This window comes from Sminthopsis crassicaudata, chromosome 4 (assembly GCF_048593235.1).
Source record: "Sminthopsis crassicaudata isolate SCR6 chromosome 4, ASM4859323v1, whole genome shotgun sequence".
NCBI lineage: Eukaryota > Metazoa > Chordata > Mammalia > Dasyuromorphia > Dasyuridae > Sminthopsis > Sminthopsis crassicaudata.
Window position 1 is genome coordinate 208,126,826 of NC_133620.1, and position 24,966 is coordinate 208,151,791.

The 24,966-nt window shown below is 34.7% G+C and overlaps 1 pseudogene; it reads right to left on the reverse strand.

Moving 5' to 3' along the window:
- The window catches only part of LOC141540701 (peroxisomal biogenesis factor 19-like), a 143,725-nt pseudogene that overhangs the window by 37,360 nt on the left and 81,399 nt on the right, over positions 1-24,966 (reverse strand).

Consider the following 24,966-nt stretch of genomic DNA (forward strand, 5'->3'; position numbering starts at 1 on the left):
ATGCTGTCTATACACAGTCAATTAACACTGTGCTTCTTTCATAAGTTAACTTATTCAGACCACCTTACTGTGAATTATTAATGGCAGAAGTATCAGTGCATCTAGTGTCGGAGGAGCCTTTTGCTGTGGCTCCTGACAAGCAAGATATAATACCATATGGTTATTTTTACAGTTTTAACTGATTTAGAGTCAAGCTGATAGTAATTTCCCACTGGGTCAGAGTTGCCACTGATCAGAAGTAACACAGAAACAGTCAATAGGTAGTTTGCCTCTACATTGTAAAGCTCTTAATCCACAAATGTTTTCAAAGTTGTTTTCGTGAGTTATCAGTCTGCAATTGATTTCCACGCTATCTGATTTCATCTGACCTGGGGAAAATTCTTCCAAATATCTTCAATTCCAAGTTGCAGGATACCTTCTTGGATTCTCATATTTGGGATCTGAATTAGAACCAGTAAAAAGAACGCAGGTGTCAGTGACCTATAGAAACCCATGCCTGACATGGTTTAGGATGTAAAGCTTTGAATGTGCCATGTGTTTATCACTATACTATTTAAAGGAATATTGGGGGACAGATTTATTTTGGGAATATGATGAAAGATTTTATAGTGCTAAAAGACTTGTATGAATTTGTATGATACAGAATGAAGGATGCCAAAAGAGGAAAATATTATAACAATAACTACAACAATGGAAACAAAAAACAAGGACAATAATTAAAACAAGTCTGAAAACTGAATATTAAGTTTGTCCCTAAAGAAAAATATAAGGAAACATATTTCCTTCCTTTATTTGCAAACATGGGGAATTATGGATATGGAACATTACATAGAAGACTTCATTGGTATTTTAGGTATGTTAAATTTTCTCCCTCCTTTTTAATCTTTTAAAAATTCTTTGTTGCAAGACATAACTCACAGAGGATGAGGGGGGAAAGAATATATTTGAGAGAAAAGGTTAAAAACAAAAGATAATTTAAAAAATGTTACCAATAACTCAAGTTTTCTTCTGTTTCTAATTTTTAAAAATACATTCATTTCTGTAAATCAAATGATTCAGCTGTGATTCTAGGAGTAAAAAGACAATTTATCATTTAGGATTAGTTCCTAATTATTAGAGATTTTTCTGAGTGAGCAAATGAAAAGTCAACCTTGATTGTCTTTCCAGAGTTAGCTTCTTGAAGGCAAGGATTATTTTTCCATTTCTGGTGTTCCCAGTGTTTATTTAGCAAGGTGCTTGGTACATAGTAAGTGCTTACTGCAAGGAGAATTTGATTTATAGAAAATAGAGACACCAAAAAATATTTTGACACTTCTCAAAATATTTAGAGGTGATATCAGCTTGTAGGGGGTTTATTAATAGTATCAACATATAGATGTCATTATGAAAAAGCTTAATAAATTTTTTCAAAATTTCATAATTCCCCCCACAGACAAATTTTGACCCTCCTAAAACATTGATTTCTTTCTCCTTAAATGAGCAGCATTGTGATATTATGGGTGGAATATAGCTTCAATTTGTCTCTGACAAATACTGATACTGTGACTCTAAGAAAGTCACTTAACCTCTAAATGTTCTATATAAGTCTCAGAGAGTATGTTAGGGAGAGGGAGCCAGTTTTCCATCAGTAGAGAAACCTTCTTCTTTGAGAAATTCCAATACTAATGAAATCAGAGGCACAATCCCTGTCTTGCTGGATGAATGTTGATAATATTCAACTTGTTAATTAATATCTTTGATACAAATACCATTTCTGATTGTTGACAAGAAATGTGTAATCATTAGCTCAGAATTTCAAATATTGGCATCTACCTATCATTGTCTTTATTCTAGATTTCAGCTGTTTTATGATAGGGATAGATTTCTTTCTCTTTTCTTTTCTTTTTTATTAAAGCTTTTTAATTTTCAAAAGATATGGGTAACATCAACCCTTGTGAAACCTTGTGCTCCAAATTTTCCCCCTTCTCCTCATCCTCTCTCTTAGGTATCAAATAATCCTATATATGTTAAACATGGTAAAATATATGTTAAATCCAATATATGCATATATATTTATACAATTATCTTGCTGTACAAGAAAAATAAAATCAAAAAGGAAAAAATGAGAAAGAAAATAAAATGTGAACAAACAACAAAAAGAATGAAAATGCTATGTTTTGATACATACTCAGTTCCCACTGTCCTCTCTCTGAGTGTAGATGTCTCTCTTCATCACAAGATCATTGGAACTGGACCGAATCATCTCATTGTTGAAAGGAGCCATGTCCATCCGAATTGATCATTGTATAATCTTGTTATTGTGTACAATGATCTCCTGGTTCTGCTCATTTCACTTCATATTAGTTCATGTAAGCCTCCTCAGGCCTCTCTGAAATCATCCTGCTGGTTGTTTCTTATAGAACAATAATATTCCAAAACATTCATATAACACAATTTATTCAGCCATTCTCCAGTTGATGGGCATCCACTCAGTTTTCACTTTCTGGCCACTACAAAAAGGGTTGTCATAAACATTTTTGCACATGTGGTCCCTTTCCCTTCTTTAAGATCTCTGGGATATAAGCCCAGTAGAAACATTGCTGGATCAAAGGGTATGCACAGTTTGATGGCCCTTTGAGCATAGTTCTAAATTACTCTTCAGAATGGTTGGAGTACTTCACAACTCCACCAGCAATGTATAAGTGTCCCAGGTTTCCCATATCTCCTCCAACATTCATCATGGGACATATTTCTTTTACCTGAATAGCAAGAAGAGATTTAATGACTGGGATTTTCAGGTATCTTTGGAATAACAAATTATGGGAGTAAAATAAAACTTTCATTTTGTTTGGGGATATCATCTCTAACTCATATACATTTTATGATTTGGTATGCATGAACTAAACTTTTTTCAAAAACATTTAATATATGAAAATACATGATCACATTCATTATCTAAATAGGTATATTTAAACTTTTATTTTATCAAGGTTCTTGAATTAGAGTTTCAGAAAAGCAGTAAACTTATGGAATATTCTTAGGACATAAATTTGACTATAGAGATGAACTTGAAATGTGTATGTGGGGAGAAGACCAGAACAATTATATAATAATATATGCTCACCATTTCTTTCAGGGTAGGGACCTCATTTAATTCACTTTCATATTCTCTTAGTATGGTTCTGTGAATTCATTAGGGGACTAATACTTGAGGAATGAACATGCTTAAAACTCTTAATTTTGCATTTTCAAATATTGATCCTATTAGCATCTTTTTGAATTCACTATATTTTCAGAAGACAAACCTTGTAACTGAGAGAACTTCATTATAATGTACATCACTAACAAGATAGAACAATAATTTTGGATTTTTTTTGTTGGGCTTCATACATTGGAGGGATAGGATTTTGTTAAAAATATAATTCCTAGCTATTTGATGACATTTGATGCTATTTTGCAGTGTGCTTGGTTCTGTCATAGAGAGAAAAAATATAACACTACACTTAATTATGCCTTTTACAAGGCCTGCTTAATGTCCCTGATATGTAACATTCATTTTTTTAAAAATGAAATTCCCAATGAAATTGAACTCTTAAGGTATTTAGATCATATTTTCATGTTACAAATCAGTTATGATAGAATAGTATATGAACAGCAGGACTCTCAACATTTTCTTGTTTACTAATAAGAGTAGCACCTTCATGCAATCAAGCTTTTGTATTCAGAGGTGAACATCATCTAGTGATTGCATTTGCATCTTGAAGTATTGATCCTGCTTGCATCTTTTCAAGCACACCTGTGGTGTGTCCTTTGGAAATAAGGCTTCACAATGTGAGGGGACTACATTCTAGAATAATTCATTAATATGGTCAGAAAATTTTTAAAAATGATCTGAGTCTCTTTTACTACATTGTGAATGCATAAGCATATAAGTGAAAACTTTTAAGTTTTTACAGTGAGGGAGAGGGAGATGAAAATGAATATGGGAAGAAAGGGAGGGAGGTCACACTATTCAATTTGTACAGGCAAGACTGCCTATAGCCTCTTTCTTTTTTTGTACCAACTCAGAGTTTAAGTTTTGCTTGGTAATATGTTTTGAGACTGGGGACTCCTATCTTTCATGAACTAGAAGTGTGGTGGCCATAACATCTCTATCCCAGTGCTAACTGGTACTTAAGCTTTAACCTGATCCATTTTTCTGGCATAAACTGTTGCCTCCTCCTTAGCCATCCAGGTGGCCTTCTACTCTGAAGGCTCACTACATTAGAACTGCAATTAGCACCTACTTAACTTTTGCCCAAATGCATTTCAGAACTAATGACCTCAAGGAATCCACCACTTTAGCTTCCTCTAGTAGCAGAGATTACAGAGGTTGTCACAATGCCAGGTTTTGAGATTATTTGGGAGGCCGGCAGGGAAAGAAACTGAAAGAAGAAACACTATTTTAAGGAAATGGGACTGATCTAAGTGTTCATTGATCTTTGTGATTCTCTCTCTAAAATTTTTTTTTGTATGCTAAGATTATACAATATTAATATGGCACATAGAATCTGGGTTCACTTTCTCAAACATCAGAGTTTAACACAGTATCTAGTACTTAGCTCAGTACTTCAGGCACATAGTAAGCATTTAATAAATATTACTTTCTGAAAAACCACACTTGGGCTAGCAAGTCAAGTGTCCAGAATTTCATTGTTATTTCTTCCTTCAATGTTGTGGGGGTAACACTAAGTAGTTTGGGGTTACTAAGTACTTATGAGCTTCTTTGGGTATTGGTGTGGTGTTCCCAATATCACTTAACTAGTTATCATCTCCTCAACATCAATTAGTCAATTAACATCAATTTGCTTTTGCAAGTGGATATTTACTGAGATAATTCAGTGAGGATAGAAGTACAAAAACCTCTAGTTCTCTCTAATCAGGATCTACTCCCCTATTTACATATCCACTTCCACTTAGTCCTTAAAAAGAAGAGGATTAAAGTCAATCAGTAAACCTGAGTTATTAAGTGCTTACATACCCAATACTAATTGCTTTAGTGCTACAGGAAATTTCCCACCCATTTCTATCCACTTGTAGCCAAGAAGGATGGTACTTCCTTGACTTGGGGAATACTTTTCTTCCTTTAAGGAGTGGCCACAAAGTTCACTTGCGAGTGTGGTATAGCTAATAGACTTTCAGACATAGTGTCTCAGATATTGGGTCAATTCATTGCTAGAATGGATTAAATAGGTACTTCTTTTGGGCTGGCTCCTCACCAGACTTGATTGCTATGGTCATTAGCAGATTTTTGTCACTATCTCAAGTTGCTGGACTTCTAATGGATCTTCTTTCAAAGTTTACAAAGTTATAACCTGATCCATTCCTTTTCTCATACTCATTCTCTGGCTTTTTTCCCTTCTATCTTCTTCCCACACTACCTGCCTCCTTCCACCAGTCCATCCCATCTCCACAACATGTCTCTAAATCTCTTCCCACTTTTTGCCCTTTGTCTCTGTATTTTCTTAACTTTGCCCTCACACCATTTGTGATTATAAAAGAATGATTGCTGCCCTGTTCCCCGCTGCCAATCATGGTCTTTCCAATTGAGTACTCAAAGAACTAGACAAAACTGTACCCCATTTCATAATTTTATAAATTACCAGTTTATAACTCACTATTTTCTGCCAGTTCACTGCATAGTTATTGAAAAGCCTTTTATTTCGCTGCTGAGCCAAATCTGAATATGCAGATAAAGAGTCATGTAAACAAATCGTCTTTTTTTTTTTTTTTTTCAGAGTAGCTTTCATGTGAGGAAGAAGAAATACTGTGTATTTGGGAGAAGAGGGGAGAAGGAGAAAAGGGAAAGACTAGCCATTGTGTCAGCATGCTGCAATTGATCTTTTATCTTTCCACCTGACTTCCAAATGGCTTTGCACACATGAACTTTGTTTTTCCTGTCTCTGTTGAGTTTATTCTTTCCTGATCTTAAATGAATGAGTATGAGAGAAGGAATGGTTCAGGTTATAACTTTGTAAATGTGTTAGTTCATTAATATATTGAAAGCTTCTCAAAATGATGAGTAAAACTTCAAAGTTAATATATCTATTTCACCTCAAAGTTATCAGCACCTTTTGATGTTTGCTGCTCTGGAACTGGGAAAGTCTGGAATTTGTCTAGGATTTACAAATCATAGCTCCAGAATCCTGACAGCAAGCAGCATCTAGATGGCTTTTCTTATGCAGTACATATTAACAGGATGTGAATTTTGGTTAATATATGATACAATTTATAAATTATGCTCCTTTGATCTTTGGAATGATTGGTATGTGACTTCCGGGTTCCTCTTTGTAATCTTAATTTCCTGCTATTAGGGGTCAGGGGGAGCAGAACAAGAAAGATTTTTTTTTAAACATAACAGATATATGTGCCTACTATGAAGCTGGAAATGATTCTTTCATCTTGCCTCCACATAGGTTGGCAAAAAGGCAGAACATATCAGATTTTTATTGACCGATCCCTAAATATCATACATTCCATGATGCTAAGATTTGGTAGTTTCCTAGGAAGTACTGTAGACTGAAATAACAACTTTTTTTTTTTTTCTTAAGTAGAGATGGGGAGCCCAAATTGGAGAGAATGAGATGATTCCAGAGGATCTGTTTTTGTTTCTAGTAAACATAGCAAAAAAGTTTGTGTACCATGAATCACTGTAACTAGAACAGAGAATTCTTATCATATAGTTCTTCCTGTCTATACCCCAACACGATAATTTGTGTGTAATATGGACTTGCAAAATACCTTTATTGATTTCTTTATTGTCCCATCCTAATCTAGGTAATTATTTCAATCCTGCCAACATTCACTGAAAAAACAAAACCAAAAACTGCCCCCTGGAATCCTGTTTTAACTTGGAAAGTATAACACTGGTGATTTTTAATACAGTTTTCTCATCTATTATGATTGTGATTCCATGTAGTTCAAGTAGAGTCAGTGAGTAGAGAGCTTTAAAATTTGAGATTATGTAGGTGAGAAAGAAAAAAGAATGGTTCCTGCAAGGTGTATATGATTAATTGCTTAGATATTAGAGATTAGATGGTTGTTGGCTCTGTTGGAAAACTAACTATTCCTGTAATGTGAAAAGAATTGTACCCTTCAAAACTTTGGGTTGAAGAAATTGCATGCAACCTCTTAGCTAAGAATCTTATAGAATTAATTCATTAAAGTTGCACAGTATTTTTCCAAAAGAGATTAAATGTCTTTGTTTATAGGAAAAAATTAGAAATCAAGTCCCAAGGTATTTAAGCAATCTGCCTAGTGTTACAGAAGTTAAAATCAAATCCAGATGTGCTAGTGCCTTTTTATCTAGCTTTTAAAATATGTACTGCTTTAGATTTTCTTTAAAAAGTCTTTTCTAATAACTTGTGTTAACTCTAAGAAGTACTCTAACAAAAAAAAGAAGGTAAAATTTTCATTGCTTAAGGAGAGAACAAAGGAGAGAACACACAGAGAATATATCTTGGATCATTTTAAAGGGGCTTCTTATTCCTAGTAATATTAACAAAGATATCTCCCACTGCATGCATTTATAAATCAGATTTTATAGTTTGGTATTTTCTTAAGTATGATGATATTTTAGCATCTAGGTCTAGCTATGAGAAAAGAAAAAAAATGAGGGAAATATAGGCAAAAGGAAGCAACTTATCATTTATAATTATGAATAGAGAAAGAGTCTATGACCATACAAAGATCAGAGAAGATTGTAAAAGAGAAAATGGACAATTTTGATAATATAAAATTTAAAACCAAAACAAATATAAAAACCAAAAAATATAAAAACAAAACCAAAATAGAAGGGAAACAGCTGTTACGCCATATTTCTCTAGTAAAGATCTCATTTGCAAGATATAAAAAGAAATGATTCAAGTTTATGAAAACAAGTATCATTCACTAATAGATGAATGACCAAAGGATATGAACAGAAGATTTCAAAGAAAAAAATCCAAGATAGCAACAAGCCTGTGAAAAAATGTTCCAAATTACCAATAATTAGAGAAATCTAAAAATAATTCTGAGCTACACATTAAATTGTAAAATATGACAAAAAAGAAAAATTGCAATAGTGGAAGTGATGTAAGAAAACAGACTCACTCATTAATATAATGTTGGGGGCAATTAGGCAGATAGAATATTGGTTCAGAGGCAGGAAAACCTGTGTTCAAATCCAGTCTCAGATACTTGCTAGTTGTGCGATGCCTTCCTCTTCCTTCCCTAGGCAGGTTATTTAATATTGGGTGCCTCAGTTTCTTCATCTGTAAAGTGAGCGGGAGAAAATAGCAAATCACTCCAGTACCTTTGCCAAGACAATTCCAAATAGGACCACAAAGAGTTGTCTACAATTGAAATGGCTAAATGACTATAGATTGTTAGTGAAATCACAAATTGTTCCAGACATTTTAGAAAGCATAAAAGAAAGTCCATAAAGTCACTGTGTAAACCCCTTTGTTCAACAATATCATCCTAAAGTTTATTCTCCAAAGAGATCAAATAAGAAAAAAGTATTTGTATACATATATAACATAAACTAATGTAGTACAATATAAGCATATTATATATATATATATATATGTGTGTGTGTGTGTGTGTGTGTGTTTGTGTGTGTGTATACATACATATTGTTATTGTTTAGACTTCATTTCAGTCTGGCATCTTGGGTGTTCTTGGCTGAAATACTGAAATTTTTTTGCCATTTCCTTGTCCAGCTCATTTTGCAGATGAGTAAACTTGCTGTGTCCTGCTTTCTACAGTCCCCAAGTTGGGGTGACAAAATGTACCATGCTTTCTACAGCCTCCATGCCAGGGTGGTTAAAACATACCATCTTAGTGAAGAAGTGATGAGGCAGGACTCCCAAAGATGAGGGAAATATGGAGTCCATTTATTCCCAGTTCTTTTACCTTTATATACTCTCATACCCTTATATAACCAACACAACACTGGGCATGCCCTAAGTATATACTGCATGATGGAACTACATAAACAACTTGCTAATGCATGTAGTTTGCCACCTGGTATCACTCTGCTTCAGTCACAACACAGGTTGTCACTGCCCCCTGACTTCTCAGGAAGGTCAAGAGCCCTTAGGGGAGATGGGGAGTCAAACCAGACATTATCAGCAAGTTCCCTCTGGGCTGAAAGGTCTAATACCTTATCCAGAGTTCTCCCACTATCTATGATCCTCTACATAAACTGAAGCATATAAGGTTAAGTGGCTTGCCCAGAGTCACATAGCTATTAAGTATCTGAGGTCAAAATTAAACTCAGGAAGATGAGTATTCCTGATTCCAAGTCTAGTACACTATTCTCTATGTTACATAGCTGCCCCAACAATGTACATAATAACATTATTTATATAATAAACAATTTACAGAGCCCCTTGATTCTGACCAATACAATATTTAATCATGCTTCCAAAGGATTGAAGATAAAATGCCTACTCATCTCAAGATAGAAAGATGCTTAACTCTAAATGCAAAACAGGACAATCATCTTCAGACAGATTTTTTAAAAATTATTTTAATAGTTTTTATTTACCAGATATATGCATGGGTAATTTTACAACATTGACAATTGCCAAACCTTTTGTTCTAATTTTTCCCCTTCTTTGCCCCCCCACCCCCAGATAGCAGGTAGACCAATACATGTTAAATATGTTAGAGTATAAATTAAATACAATATATGTATACATGTCCAGTTGTTTTGCTGTACAAAAAGAATTGGATTTTGAAATAGTGTACAATTAGCCTGTGAAGGAAATCCAAAGTGCAGGCGGACAAAAATAGAGGGATTAGGAATTCTATGTAGTGGTTCATAGTCATCTCCTATAGTTCTTTCACTGGGTGTAGCTGGTTCAGTTCATTACTGCTCTATTGGAACTGATTTGGTTCATCTCATTGTTGAAAATGGCCACGAACATCAGAATTGATCATCATATAGTGTTGTTGTTGAAGTATATAATGATCTCCTGGGCCTGCTCATTTCACTCAGCAACAGTTCACGTAAGTCTCTCCAGGCCTTTCTGAAATCATCCTGCTGGTCATTTCTTATAGAACAACAATATTCCATAATATTCATATACCACAACTTATCCAATTGATGGGCATCCACGTAGTTTCCAGTTTCTGGCCACCACAAAGAGTGCTGCCACAAACATTCTTGCACATACAGGTCCCTTTCCCTTCTTTACGATATAAGCCCAGTAGTAACATTGCTGGATCAAAGGGTATGCACAGTTTGATAATTTATTGAGCAGAGTTCCAAATTGCTCTCCAGAATGGCTGGATGTATTCACAATTCCACCAACAATATATCAGTCAGAAAGATATTTTTTGTGTTTTCACAATTCCACCAACAATGTATCAGTCAGAAAGATATTTTTTGTGTTTTCACAATTCCACCAACAATGTATCAGTCAGACAGATTTTTTTTTGTTTTGCTTGAAATTTATTTTCTTTTTCTTCACATTTCTTACAAGGGCTTGGCTTTTCTTTTCTTTTCTTTCCTTTTCTTTTTTTTTTTCCAGTGGAGGTGGATGAGAGAGCAAAAAGGAGGGAAGGATGGGGATAAGGTAGGAAAAAAAAGAAAGGACAATCATTAAAACATTTATTAAAAACTGAGAGATTAAAAGGAATAACAGAAAGAAGAGGTATGTGGGGATCTTGGAAAGCTACTGATTGAATTTAGCATAAAATTTGAAAAACAATATGTTATATGTAATGGAGATACATACTTTTGTGTACAATCCTCTTTTTGTTGTTCAGGTATATAATGTAATGACTAATATTACATTATATACCTGAACAACACAAATATTAAAAGAAATTCACAAAGATTTTTGAAATTATAATTCTATTTCTTTTTTAGCATATATTTGTATTTTGAACTTAAGCATCAAATGAAATGGGCATTTCCATGTACTTAATAGAACAGAAAAAGAGGAAAATTTTACAAAAACATCGTAGGTCTAAAAGCAGCCATCAATTAAGAAAGCATTAAAGCTCAAATTCACATTATACTTAATCCCAAAAATTCATCAAAATTCCTACATCAATATTGGACAATTCTATGACTATATAGAAGATATAATGCTAATATTAGTAACATGAAAAGATTCTCCTTGCATAAACATAATTTCAGTTTGGAACAACCACTACTACTTAGCCCTACCCACACACTAGCACTCTTCTTATTGTTATTTTTTTTGAGCTTCATCCTAAACACAACCTCTGCACCCCTTTTCCCCTCCAGAACACAGGAAAGGAGGTTTCTCTTCCCCACTCCCCACCCCTCTACCCAGCCCCCTACCTTATATATTTTCCTGGAAATGTTTTTGCTACCAAACAATCCTACAGTTTCTAAAACTTTCAGTTCTCCTCTCTTTCCTGGAACCAAAACCAAGAACTCGGCACTCTTCTATGTGTCCACTTGGCAGGGAGTTGTGGGAACCCGCTTCTGATCGGTGCAGGTCTTTCGTAAATGAATTTATGAACCTGAAAAGTTAGACTGGCAAAAGAAATTTATTTGCACTAGGAAGTCAGCTTTTGCAGGCTGACTTCCTTAGTGGCAAGATCCCAACAAAAAAGTAAATGTCTATCAGAGAAAGAGAAAGCTTAGGATAGGAATTGAGTGTAGACAACTAACATATCATTTTTACTCTCTCTCTTATTGTTTGCTTGCATTTTTGTTTTCCTTTTCAGATTTTTTTTTCTTTCTAAATCCAATTTTTTCTTATGCAGCAAGATAACTATATAAATATGATACATATGTTGGATTTAACATATATTTTAACATATTTGTTATGTATTGGACTACCTGTCATCTAGGGCAGGGGGGGGGGAAGTGATGAGGTGCAAATGATGAGATTAGTTGTAGTAGTGATGAGGTATGAGAATTGGGGTGGGGGAATCCCCTCTGTTCAGAGGTGCAGGTCCTCCTATATGAAAGAATTCAAAAATTCCAAATCTGTGTGGCAAAAGAGATTTATTGGCATTGAGAAGCCAGCTTGCTAGAAAGACAGACTTCTTAGTGGGAAAGATCCTGTTAGGAAGATAGCAAAGGTTAACACTGAGAAGAGATTATCTTCACCAATGGGCAAAAAGTCCTGGCAAGCCAGCTTGCTAAGACAGCTTCCTTGGCAAACCTAATTCTGTTTAGGACTTCTGCAAAAATATTTGGGCAAGTAGCCCTAGATATATTGGAGCTTGCTTTGATCTTTGGCCCAGAGAGATGGGGGGGGGCAACTCCTGAGAGACTGATTATTAATTCAATTTAAAGCTGAATGATATTACTTAACTGGGAGTTTGAGCTACTGAAAGTTGTTTGTAGCAATTCATTGGAGGGTGATTGACCAAGATCTCCAAGAGAATGAAACCACTTAATTGGAAGTTTGTAAGCTTTTCCCAGGGTCTGGGAGCTCCCTGAAGGAGATACAATTTACATCCAGTTTCCCCCAAAAGATCTCAGTTTATGTCAGAAGGAGAGGGAAATTTGGAACAAAAGGTTTTGCAAGGGTCAATGCTGAAAAATTACCCATGTATATGTTTTGTAAATAAAAAGCTATAATTAAAAAAAAGAAAAATTGACTTTGAATTATAGTTATGAATATGCATATCTGACATTGGAAGAATACGCAACATTTTAAATAAATTGATGAGTGGATTTGGAATTGGAAAAGACTTTTGAAGTCATCTAGTCTAACCTGATTATTTTATATTTGAGGAAATTGGGCTCTAGTAAAGTTAAATAGCTTGCCCAATGATACAAGATAATAGATAGCAGAGTTATAATTTTTACCATGTTCTCTTCATGAGATGCAAGAATAGGGTGGGAGATCCCCTCTGGTTGGAATCACAGGTCCTATGCAGAAGAATTCGCAAACCTAAAATCTATGGCAAAAGGAATTTTATTTCCCTTAAGAAGACAGCTTGCTAGGAAATCAGCCTTCTTAGTGGGCAGGTAATAAGCAAAGGTGGACAGTGAGGAGAAGATATCTTCACCAATTGGCATAATCCTGTTTAAGACATCTGTGAAGATAGGTTTGACCAATCCTAGGTACACCTTGGGCTGGGGGCTGGGGGGCAGTTTGAGTCACCCAATAGAGGATTATCAGGCTGATATCTCCGATTGAATAAAATCACTTAACTGGGAGTTTGAGCCACTGGACACAGTTTGAGGCAATTCAATAGAGGATAGTGATTATGTCCCTGGCCAAGATCTCCAATTGAATGAGACCACTTAACTTGAAAAGGGTGTAGTCTAGGAAAGAGGTGCTTTTCCCAGGGGAGAGCTTGAGACCTCAAAGCACCCTTCTTTCACAGATTAAAGGGGACACAGTTTCAGGGCCCCCAAAGATTAAAGGGGACACAATTTACATTACTCTGACTTCAAATCCAGTTTTTGTTCAACTATTCCATGGTCTCAAATAACATTCTGAACAGCCAATACAAGAATATTTGTTATTATTGGTTCTTGTAATATTGTATATAGTCTTAAACAGTTTAGAGGAAGGCATTCACATGGTGTCTAGAAGAAGCAATTCAAGGATACTCTTAAGGTCTCTCTGAAGAACTTTGGAATATCTCTAGGGAGACACTGACACAGGACTGCCTAGCATGGGATTCCCACATCAAAGAAGGTGCTGTTCTCTATTAGCAAAGCATAAATGTAGTAGTTAAAAAGAAATATGAGATACACAGATTTGGAGAATCCACCCAAATTTTCACTTGACCTGTGGTAGAGCAATGAGCTCATATTAGTCTGATCAACCACAATCAGACACACTGTAACTTGACTTTAACATAGTGATATCATTTTGGTTCTTTTTAAGAACGAAGGACACCCTGTCAATAAACAATTTACTTAACATTCTTTGGACTAATCTTACAATGGGAGAAATTGAACTAGATAAATTCTAAGACCCAAAAAGAACCATATTGGTTTTTGAAGGAGTGAAAATGGGTACAGCATGAAGTACACATTATTTACAGAGAAGCTGTATATTATCATCATATTCAAAATAGCTTTTGAAGAACTACTTTATCAAATTCCTAGTTTCATCAAGCCATAATTTCTAATCCAGTCCATGTTCTTTCACTACCATTTTGATAAAGAATCTAATTCTAAAGGCTGATTATAATCAATCCTAATCATTCTAATCACCCTTCACCTCCTGGTTAGGCAGAAATATCAACTAGAAATATTAATCTATTATTGAACATCTACCATATACTAGTACTGATCTAGGCACTGCTGAAATACAAGAAAAGGAAAAGGCTTTTCTTTGGTCTCAAGATATTTACAGACTACTTGGACTGCCATAGTAGTGGTTGTTCCAAGCTGAAATTATGTTTATGCAAGGAGAATCTTTTCATGTTACTAATATTAGCATTATATCTTCTATATAGTCATAGAATTGTCCAATATTGATGTAGGGATTTTGATGAATTTTTGGAATTAAGTATAATGTGAATTTGAGCTTTAATACTTTCTTAATTTATGGCTGCTTTTAGGCCTACAATGTTTTGTAAAATTTTCATTATCCTCTAAAGAAGTTTGTTTATGTATCAAAAGAGAAGTCCCCCTTTTGAATAGCATTTAAATTTAAGTTGGATTAAGTGAGGCCAGAGACACCATCTCCCACACCCCAAGACTAGAAGTGATTATTATAACAAGCTGCTGTGAATAAAACAAAACAAAACAAAAATGAATAGGCAAAGGAGAAAGAACAAACAGTTACTTTGGAAATAGAAAAGATGAAGATTCATGTTCAGAAGAGTATACTGAAGCAGAAAAAAAGCGTCTCCTATCTCCAAATGTAAAATCAAATGATCACCTATAAAAAGGAATTTTTAGAAGAACTCAAAAAAGAGTTTAAAAATCAAATAAGAGAGATTGGAGAAAATTAAAAAAACATAAGAACACAAGAAAAACAGTAATATTATGAAAAGAAAGTCAACCAACTAGAAAAGAAAATCTAAAATCTTAAGAAAACAACTCCTAGAAAATTGGAATTGGTAAGGAGAAGCAGAAAAAGTTATGAGAACAAGAAATAATACAACAAAATATAAAGAATGAAAAAGTGGAAGAGAATATACAACATTTTATAAGAAAAACAACTGATCTGGAGAAGAGATCAAGAAGAAAAAAAATATAAGAATAATCAGACCATCTGAAAGCTATGACAAAAAAAAAGAATCTTGATACAATAATAAAACAATTTAAAGAAAATTGTCCTGGAGTATAAGAACAAGAGGGGAATATAGAAATAGAAAAAATCTATCAATCATCACCTGAAAGAGATCGTATATGGAACACCTAGAGGAATATCATAGCCAAATTCTGAAATTGTCAGTTTAATAAGAAAATATTATGAGTTAGAAGGGAAAAGATCAAACAGAGTGAAACTACTATTAAAATTAGTAGCTAACCTAAAAAATTATAGGTCTTGAATAACTATATATTGAAGAGCAAAAGAATTGGGGTTGTGGCTGAAAATATCATACCCAGCAAAATTAAGCGTAATCCTAAATGAAAAAAAAAAAGAATATTCAATGAATCATCAGACTTTCAGAATTTTGTTACAAAAAGACCCGAACTTTATAGAAAAATTGACATATAAGATCCTAGAGAAATATTAAGTAAACATCAAAGACTAATTAAGGGAAATCAATAAGGACAAATTGTTTACTTTTTATATGTGGAAATATAAGCCATATGTCTCAGATAGTCATTAGTGATGGGTAGCACAAAAGAAAGATTGGAGTAAAGATGAGCATGATGTGATTTTAAAAAGCAAAACCATGTAGGAAAAGGTAAAAAAAAAAAAAAGCAATTATTTCATACAAATGAGGTATGAAAGGAAGAATCGATGCAAAATAATTAAATGGGGAAGGAGAACTGGTAGTTATATAGAGTCCTACTCTCATCAGGAAAGGGTTGAGGAGGGAAAATTGCACATACATCTGATGTATAAAAGTCTTCAAAATTCAGAAACAAATGAGACTAAAGAGATGAGGGGGAATAAGGGAAGGATTTTTATAGAGAACCCTATTTACATCAAATCTGGTTTAAGAGAGAACAACATACACCATTTAGAGGGGAATAAAAGTCTTCAAGTTTATAAAGAAGAGGATGAGGGAGTAAGATAAGGGGGAATTATAAAAGAATATGCAGATTAATGGGACTGGGATAAGGTGTATAGATTAATGGGAAAGGGATAAATAAGGAACAACATATATGTTTGGAAGGCTAAAAGTCTTTTAAATTTAGCTAGAAACAAGAGGGCAAGGGGAAAGGGAGTGGGGAGAGGATCAAGGCAGAGATCCTTGGAGGAGTATAGGTGAAATAATAGGGCACAATATCAGGTAGAAATGAAGCGGAGGAGTCAGGAGGGATATTGATGCAAAGTAACCTAAATTTTTCTTAAGCTTTCAAGCTTCTCTCCCTAGAAGGGACTGGGAATGACCAGGGTGGCTGCATGTGGTCTACTAGCCTCTCCAAAGAATGGTAGACTCCCTCAAAAAACCCTGTGCTTGGGTGGCAGCCTCAGTTTCTCTCTAGATGAGTCTCTATGTTTCCCAATCCCTAGAGACCCAATTTCTCAGGGGACTCTGAATTCTGTAAAAGGGTGTTGTCTATATCCACATGGCTTAGGGACAGTAGTCCACATACAGAAGAATATAAAATTTGGGGGAGGAGATAGGAGTCATTACCATTTTGTTCCCAGGAACCTGTGCCTCCATTTTAGGTCTCATAACTTATTTCAAATATTTTGGGCAGTCTAGGAGAATGAAGTTTTTGAGAAGGAAGAGATCACATGTTTCTCCCAAACATGTGATCTAAATTACTGTGCTTAAATTTAAATGGTATATGATAGAATTACTTTCAATTGATACATTTGGGAATAAGATTTTAGAAATACGTGTGCATTAAAATAGTATTGCTACTAGAAGTTTAAATCTGTATTTGATTTGAAGTTAACAAATCGTTATTAAAGCAAAGTTATCTGGTAACTTCCCTAAAGAGGTTTATAATTCCTAATTAGATGAAATATTTCTAAATTGTATGTTGGATAATTTGCAAAAAAAATTAAAAGCCATGCTTTAAAATTTAGTCAGTTCTGCTGGATAGATGTATGTTTTTTGAAAATTGGTCCAAAGCTATTTAGATATTACCTATGTTGTGAATCTTAAAAAAGGTGGTTTAAAAAAAAAACAAGGAACAATAAAGATTGATTTGCAAAAGCAATTGATAGTTTGAATGAATCATCCAGTTAGAATCTCACAAACTAGCATATTGACTTTTAAAATAATGTTTTTCAGAACTATGGGAAATGATTGTGGACCACAACATAGCATTTCTACTCTGTTATTGTCCGCTTGCATTTTTATTTTCCTTCTAAGGTTATTTTTACATTCTTTCTAAGTCCATGTACAGGAAGATAACTGTAGAAATATGTATACATATTTTGTATTTAACATATTTTACATGTATTGGACTGCCTGCCATCTAGGGGAGAGGGTGGGAGGAAGAAGGGGAAAAGTTGAAACAAGCAAGGATCAATGATGAAAAATTACCCATGCATATGTTTTGTAAATAAAATGCTATAAATTCAAAATTCAAAATAAATAAAGTTTTTTAGCTTCCATCTGCAAAATAAACAAAACAAAATAATGTTTTTCAGTTGATGTGTAAGTTAAAATTTGGAACTTGACTATAAATTACACAAGATTTCTATCCGTTTTTGTGATATGATATGTGATGTCTATTTAGATATCACTTATGAAAATTGTGAAATTGCTAATTAAATTGTTTTGGTTATTTTCATAGTACTGAAACCTAAAACTTAATTTTGATTGATGTGATAGGTTGTTTGAGGGAGAAAGGAAGAGACAGAGACAGAGAGACACAGAAAGAGACAGAATGATGAATTATTAAGTTAGTGACCCACCATTTGAGATCTGAATTGGCTAAAGTGAAATTGTTACTACATGATTGGTTGTCAACTGTGCCCTCACTGAAGCCCTGAAAAATCAGTTTTGATGCTATTATAATCATGTCTTTGCTTTTTCCTCTTATAGGAAATTTCTATAATCAGAATAAGTGGTTGATAGAAACCATAAGCACAGATCAAGTTATGTAATATTTTGCTGTTTTTGATCTGAAAATATCTAGTCACTATATTTTGTAATTAGGTACCTGAGTATTTGGTCCAGTCATCTCTCTGTTGTAAGATGTATGTGTCTGTATGAAATAAGGTCCCTTCAGAACATTATGTAAATGTAAAAACAATTGATAAAATTATTTGTGGGACTTGTTATTTTATTGATTATTGAAACTGAAGATGAAATATCTTTTGTATAATTTAGAGAAGATGATTTTAATGTATTCAGATTTTCTTAGAAGACTGTATAACTCATGGAATATTTTGTTACATCAGTGGGAAAATCATTTTTAACTATTTACAGAATCTTCAGAGAAGGTATAAGCACACCTCCCAAGAATGAGTGCTTTGCTTTTTGTACTTGCTCTTGTTTTAGTTTAATTCTATGTCCATTTTCAGCAAGAAATAGTTTATAAAGATGAGATCATCACTCTATACCCCCAAAAGAATTTGGGCCCCATTTGTTTGGGAAGGAACCGAAATGGGTTGGTGAATGGATCCCAAACTACCCAGTATTTGAGTGGGTTCCCTATAAGGAGTCCATCAATCCTGAGAAGGGGAAGGTTATATAGCATTAATGCTATTGCCTTGCTGCAATAGTATCTGGGGCTTAGAATGGGGACATTGGATTAAGATTTGGGTTAATACTACTGGGAAAGGGTATTGCATAAACAATTCAGTTTGATGCTTGTCAAATTATAGAATTGTAGAGGCTTGACTAGCCTTGACAAATAGGTACAATTGTGTCCTAATAGAGAAAGAGGTATTTATGGAATTGCCTATCCAAATTTGGAATAATGTTTGGTTTGCTACAAAGGCTAGGCATTTAGAAAATGCAGATCAAAGACTAAATTGGTTATATATGTAATAGATATAGATCTCTCAGGAAGATGTGGAATAAAATTAAGGACTTAAGGCAAGTTATAAACACCAATGCCTGGGTAGAATGGTAAAAGAGTCTGAACAAAAAGCAGTTTTTATGTCTGTGCTACAGATTCTCCCATGTTCAGATAGTAACACTCCTTTTGGGTATAGAAAAACACAAGAGTGAATTCCTCTTGTTCCCAAAATAACATTTTTTGGGGGGAGAATTGCAATGTTTTATACTAGTCCCTAGTTAAGGGGCAGGTCAATTCCCCAAGACCCTTCAGAGCTGTGGATCATAGCATCTGCAGGGCAGCCTTTGCTGACACCAGTGTTGTGGATTGGGAATGAGATAAATACATATGGCATCTAAATGTGGAGTAGAAGATAAGAAGAATTACAAGAAAAACTGGAGCTGTTCATGAGAAGGATCCTTCCAGAGTTAAGGAAGAAGAGCCCTGACAGAACATTTTTAATAGGGGTAATTTAATTGGATCAGTACATAAAAGGGCAGAGCCAGGAGACTGATGAGAGACTTAAATGCCTGTTCTGACTATAGTTCTTTTCTCCATTTGAAAGTTTCCCTCAATTAACACCTGCTATAACCATCCAGAAGTGATAGTGCTACTTGAATTCTTCAGTGTGTGGACCATGCTGTGGGGGGAAAATAACAGCAAAAAATGGGGAATTTTTTTTGTTTGTTTATTTAATTTTTATTTTATTTTATAATTATAACTTTTTTTGACAGTACATATACATGGGTAATTTTTTACAACATTATCCCTTGCGCTTACTTCTATTCAGATTTTTTTCCCTTCCTCCCCTAACCCCCTCCCCCAGATGGCAGGCAGTCTTATACATGTTAAATATATTACAATATATTCTAGATACAATATATGTGTGTAGAACCGAATTTCTTGTTGCACAGGAAGAATTGGATTCAGAAGGTAAAAATAACAGTTTACACTCATTTCCCAGTGTTCCTTTTCTGGATGTAGCTGATTCTGTCCATCATTAATCAATTGGAATTGGATTAGCTCTTCTCTATGTTGAAGATATCCACTTCCATCAGAATACATCCTCATACAGTATCATTGTTGAAGTGTATAATGATCTTCTGATTCTGCTCGTTTCACTTAGCATCAGTTGATGTAAGTCTCTCCAAGCCTCTCTGTATTTCTCCTGTTGGTCATTTCTTACAGAACAATAATATTCCATAATATTCATATACCATAATTTTTAAAATGGGGAATTGTTAAGGGACAGGTCAGTTCTCTCAGAGCCTTCACAGCTGTGAATCATAACATCTGAAGGAATTACAAGGCAGCCTTTGTTGACATAGGTGTTGCAGACTAGGAATGAGTTAAATTGGAGGCAGAGGGAGGAAGAGAGAGGTCAGATAACGCAACAGCCTCTCAGTCAGAGAGGTCAGAGAACAGCAATTGCCTTTAAATCTTGTATCATCCTTTCACAAGAGGAAATCCATTCTAGGTTGGATTTCCAGCAGCCACTGTCAGGTGGCTTCTGTGTATTCCAGCAGCTCTCTGGTGTATCCCAACAGTCCCTTACCTCTGGAGATCAATCAGCTTGCCTCTCATGGCAAGATGAAAAATTCCAAAATTTAAGGATTGTAATGGCATGTACCTGAGTTTGAAATATAATTGAGGGTAGCTCTGGCAATTTCTCAGATGAACATACCCCAAGCAGAAGCAGCACTCTCAAACCTGTTTTGCCTAGGAACTGAGTGGGCACTTGTGCACTGATCCAATTGACTATTCCTTTTACCTTGCCATTCAATGAAGTAAGAAAGATTGAATAAAGAAGAATTAAATCAAGGATAACTGATGATTTCAAGGCTAGAAATCTACTTTTAGATTTGGGTCATTCCTATTCTGGTTAGTAAATATTATTGGATGAGTTACACCAGAAAAACAATGAAGGGAATAACAAAATAGTTAGATGTCACTAACAGAATGGTATGGGAAGGTTAATGGCAGGTGTTACAAATGGCAATTTCACTTCTAGTACAACCCTATCAGAAAAATTAGTGGAGAATTCATCCTGTATAAGGAGAACTATGCAGGGTTTTTATGAAGACTTATGAAGTGGGATGTAAAAAAAAAAGTGAGGTGTTAGAAAAGAACATGGAAACCAAATTATTAAAAAGAAAAAAAATGGGATTGTGAGAAATGGATGGATATCTGTTTTCCACAGTTATGAAAATTAAATTGGAAAAATGAAACTTACATTAGAAAACTGAAACTCTCAAGAACATCAAGGAATAATCAAGGGTAGAGTTTATTTTCTCCCAAAAGAATGTAAGCTCCTTGGGAGCAGGAACTGATTATGTAATGAGAGGTAAAGATTTATGTCCTGTAATTTCTGTAACATCCAATTGATGGGGAATCAGAGGTGGTAGCCTTTCAGTCAAAAAGATAGAAGTCCCAAGCAAGGTAGATTTAGAGATTGAAAAATTCTGTTGGGATTGGTGTGAGAAGTCCTCAAATGGATACAAAAAAGAGGAAGGATTAAGTGGAATATACTTGAGTCCTCAGCAAACTGATCCTTGCTATAGTTTAAGGCTACAGTTTCAGGAAACCCCTTTTTGCTTGTACCCTTGCTTAATTTCGAACAAACCACTTTGTAATCTATAGTCACTGAAGGTGAAATGGGTTCCCAAGACAGATTTTGAGCCCTAATATTTAGTCAGGGACACCTGGGGCCCAGGATGGGGTAAAAGCTATTTCAGGGTATAAAAAAATCATGCTGTTGCCTGTCCTTTGCCTCCCTTCATTAGACTATACTGGTAAAGGTGATGCCCCTTTCCTGCAGGAATTGAATAAACTGCTTTCTGCCCTGCTCTGAGAAATATCTATTTGTATTATTTTGGATTAGTGGTCATTGTCCCACACAGTCGTATTCCTGATCTCAAAGTTAAAACTAAAATAAATTTAATCAAAAGAGAGAAATGCAGAAACAACACTGTGTGTCAGCAATATTAATCAATACTGTTTTAGACTATTTAAAATAACAAAACAATATAAGGTTGGAATATTGCAGTGGTATAGAAAATGATGAGTTGGTGGATTTAGAAAAATGTGGAAAGACTTAGACTTATGAAGATAAAGGCTATGCACCTTCAGAGAAACGTTTTGTATTGCTTCATAATCTGAAACCTCATGTTCTGTGGGCATGACAATTTTCTTTTCTAATTTTTGTATTTAAGTTTAAGATAAATAAAAAGAGAATTAGAAGAAATTGTGACTTCTTTGTGATTATTCAATTAAATATGAGAGGAGTTGGGCTAAATCTCTAAGTCCCCTTCCATGTCTGTGCTTATCTTCCATTAGGTACAAAGTTCTAGTCTAAGTAGAACTGATTTTCCTTTTGAACTTGCCATCATTCAGATCTGGACCTCCTAGGAAGGTGAGGGAAGTAATTATGTGTTTTGGTTCTGCTAGACTGCCACTGAATTAAATGCCTTGGATTGGGACCCCAGTTTTACAATTTATATTATAAGCTTGCACAAGATACCTGTCCTTTCAGTTTCCTCATCTGTAGCATAAAGGAGTTCAAGTAGATGACTTCTAAGATCCCTTCGTCTTGTCATTCTAATGAGACAAAAAAAAATCTATATTTCAAAGACAAATATGCTAGAATAGAATTTAAAAGTTCAAAGTGAGATTGACATAAACCATAATGGGATAAACCTATATGTGACTGAGATTTTAGTTACAATAATGAACAGATACACTATCTCTTTAAATCCCTTCCCTGTGTATGTCTTTTTCCCCTAATTACCATTATTACTTTAGAGATTGTTAATGGTAGTTGTAGATCTTCACAGCCCCATAACAGTTCATGGGAACAGTCATGGGGAATTAGCATATTCTAATTTCATGGAATTAGGGCACCTAGGTGGTGCAATGGATAAAACTCTGGTCCTGGAGTCAGGAAGACTAAATTCAATCTGACCTCAGACATTTTCTAGCTATCTAGCACTTAACCCCAGGCAAGTCATTTCATGTGGTTTGCTTGTAAAAGGAGCTGGAGAAGGAAATGGCAAAACCATTCTAGTATCTTTGCCAAGAAAACTCCAAATGGGATTACAAAGAGTTGGTTACAATTTAACAAAAACAATACAAACTTTAACATCAATACCACCACCAAAACCACCAGTAACAACAACAGTTTATAGTGAATTATGCCTTCCCATATTTCCATTCCAGGATCACAGATAAAATGCTAGAAAGTATCCCAGAACTCTTTTCTTCAACCTCTTATTTCCAGTTCTTTTCCCTGTTAATTATCTCCTATTTATTCTGTGTTTAGTTTACTTTGTGTATATTTATTTATTGAATCCCTAATTAGACTAAGAATTCCTTGCTTTCTATTGCCTCTTTTTTATACCCCGAGTACTTAGCACAGTGACCTGCATAAAGTAGGAGTTTAATAAATGTGTGTTGATTGATTGATTGATTTTAGATGTGAAGAAAATGAGATCCAATCAGATTAAATGACTTGTCAAGTCACAAAGCTAGTAACTGTAAGTTGCAGGATCAAGAATGACATCTGTGAGATACAGTTTTGATTCTTATGGGAATCTGTCCACAATCACTGCCAGACCAGTAAACCCTGCTTGCCAGACTTTTGAGATAATGTGGGATACTTTGGGCCTCATAGATGTCACCTAACTTTCTAACATGTCAGTGATCATTCTTTCCTTTACTATAGCTCTGCAGGATTTGTATATGCGACAAACTGACTTCTTCTGTAAAACTGTCCTGTCCAAAGGGACAGACTTCTCACTTATGACTCTACTATTCACTCTCAAAGGCAAAATCAGGCAGTCTGGGCCCCAGAGTGTTAGCCAGAATCCTAAAGACCAGGGCTCTGAGTCTTAGAGAATTTCTACAGCAACCTTGAGATATCATCCTTATAATACTCTTGGGCTCTATATCCTAATTCTATCACAATGGAATTTTTGAAATTTATTTTATGCTTAACCACAAAAAGGAACACAGTTTATGGTTGGAGGTAATGTGCTGATCTAGCATTTTTGAAAGTTTGGGACTCCAAATGCTATTAGAGATTTGGGATTCATATCTTTCCCTTTAGGGAAAAGAGAAGCTCATAGTTCCCGCATTGGCTTTCCATGACCTACTCCTTTATGACTATCTAGGAAATGGTTCTTCCTTGTGTGTTGTATGAAAAGAGCAGAAGGAGGGGGACTGTGGGTAGGTGGCAGATAGAAAGTGATGTCAGGGAAAATATAGTGCCTTGGAAATGGAAAGATTTGTTTTATAGTATAACATAATCATAATAAAACTATGTTACTCAGGAGGAAAAGAACCCATTGCAATGGGGAAAAAGTTTTCAAAAGAAAGTAGTTTTCTATACAAAACACACAGTGCCTGTATGTGCTATGGAAGAGGTTTCTTTTATGAATCAGCTGAAGAGATAACAAAGTCTAGAAGTCAGTAAACTACATGAGGCTTTAATGACACTAGTTCTTTTATCTTTTGTATCTAATAGTGGCATATTTGGTCCCTAATATTTAGGGAAAAAATTACTCACTTCTTACTACTTTTTGATAGCTTCCACCATAGCTAAATGAAGCCATTAGGCAAGCTATCATAATGGACCCAGATAGTGACTGACTTCCAGAATGGAAATTAAAACAAAACAAAACAACATTTTCCTATTCTGTCTTTCTTTCAGAAAGATTTTGTAAAAGCAGCAGGTAGGGGAATGGGAATCCATTAAGGATGGCATTGGAGCAAAAAGATATGGGGTGTTGTGAGTATCATATAATGGTAATATCTATCCTGGTCATTCGGTCAGTCAATAAGTATTCATTAAATGCCTACACTGTACTAAGTTTAGGGATATAAAGAAAGGAAAAACAAATAAATAAAAACAACTC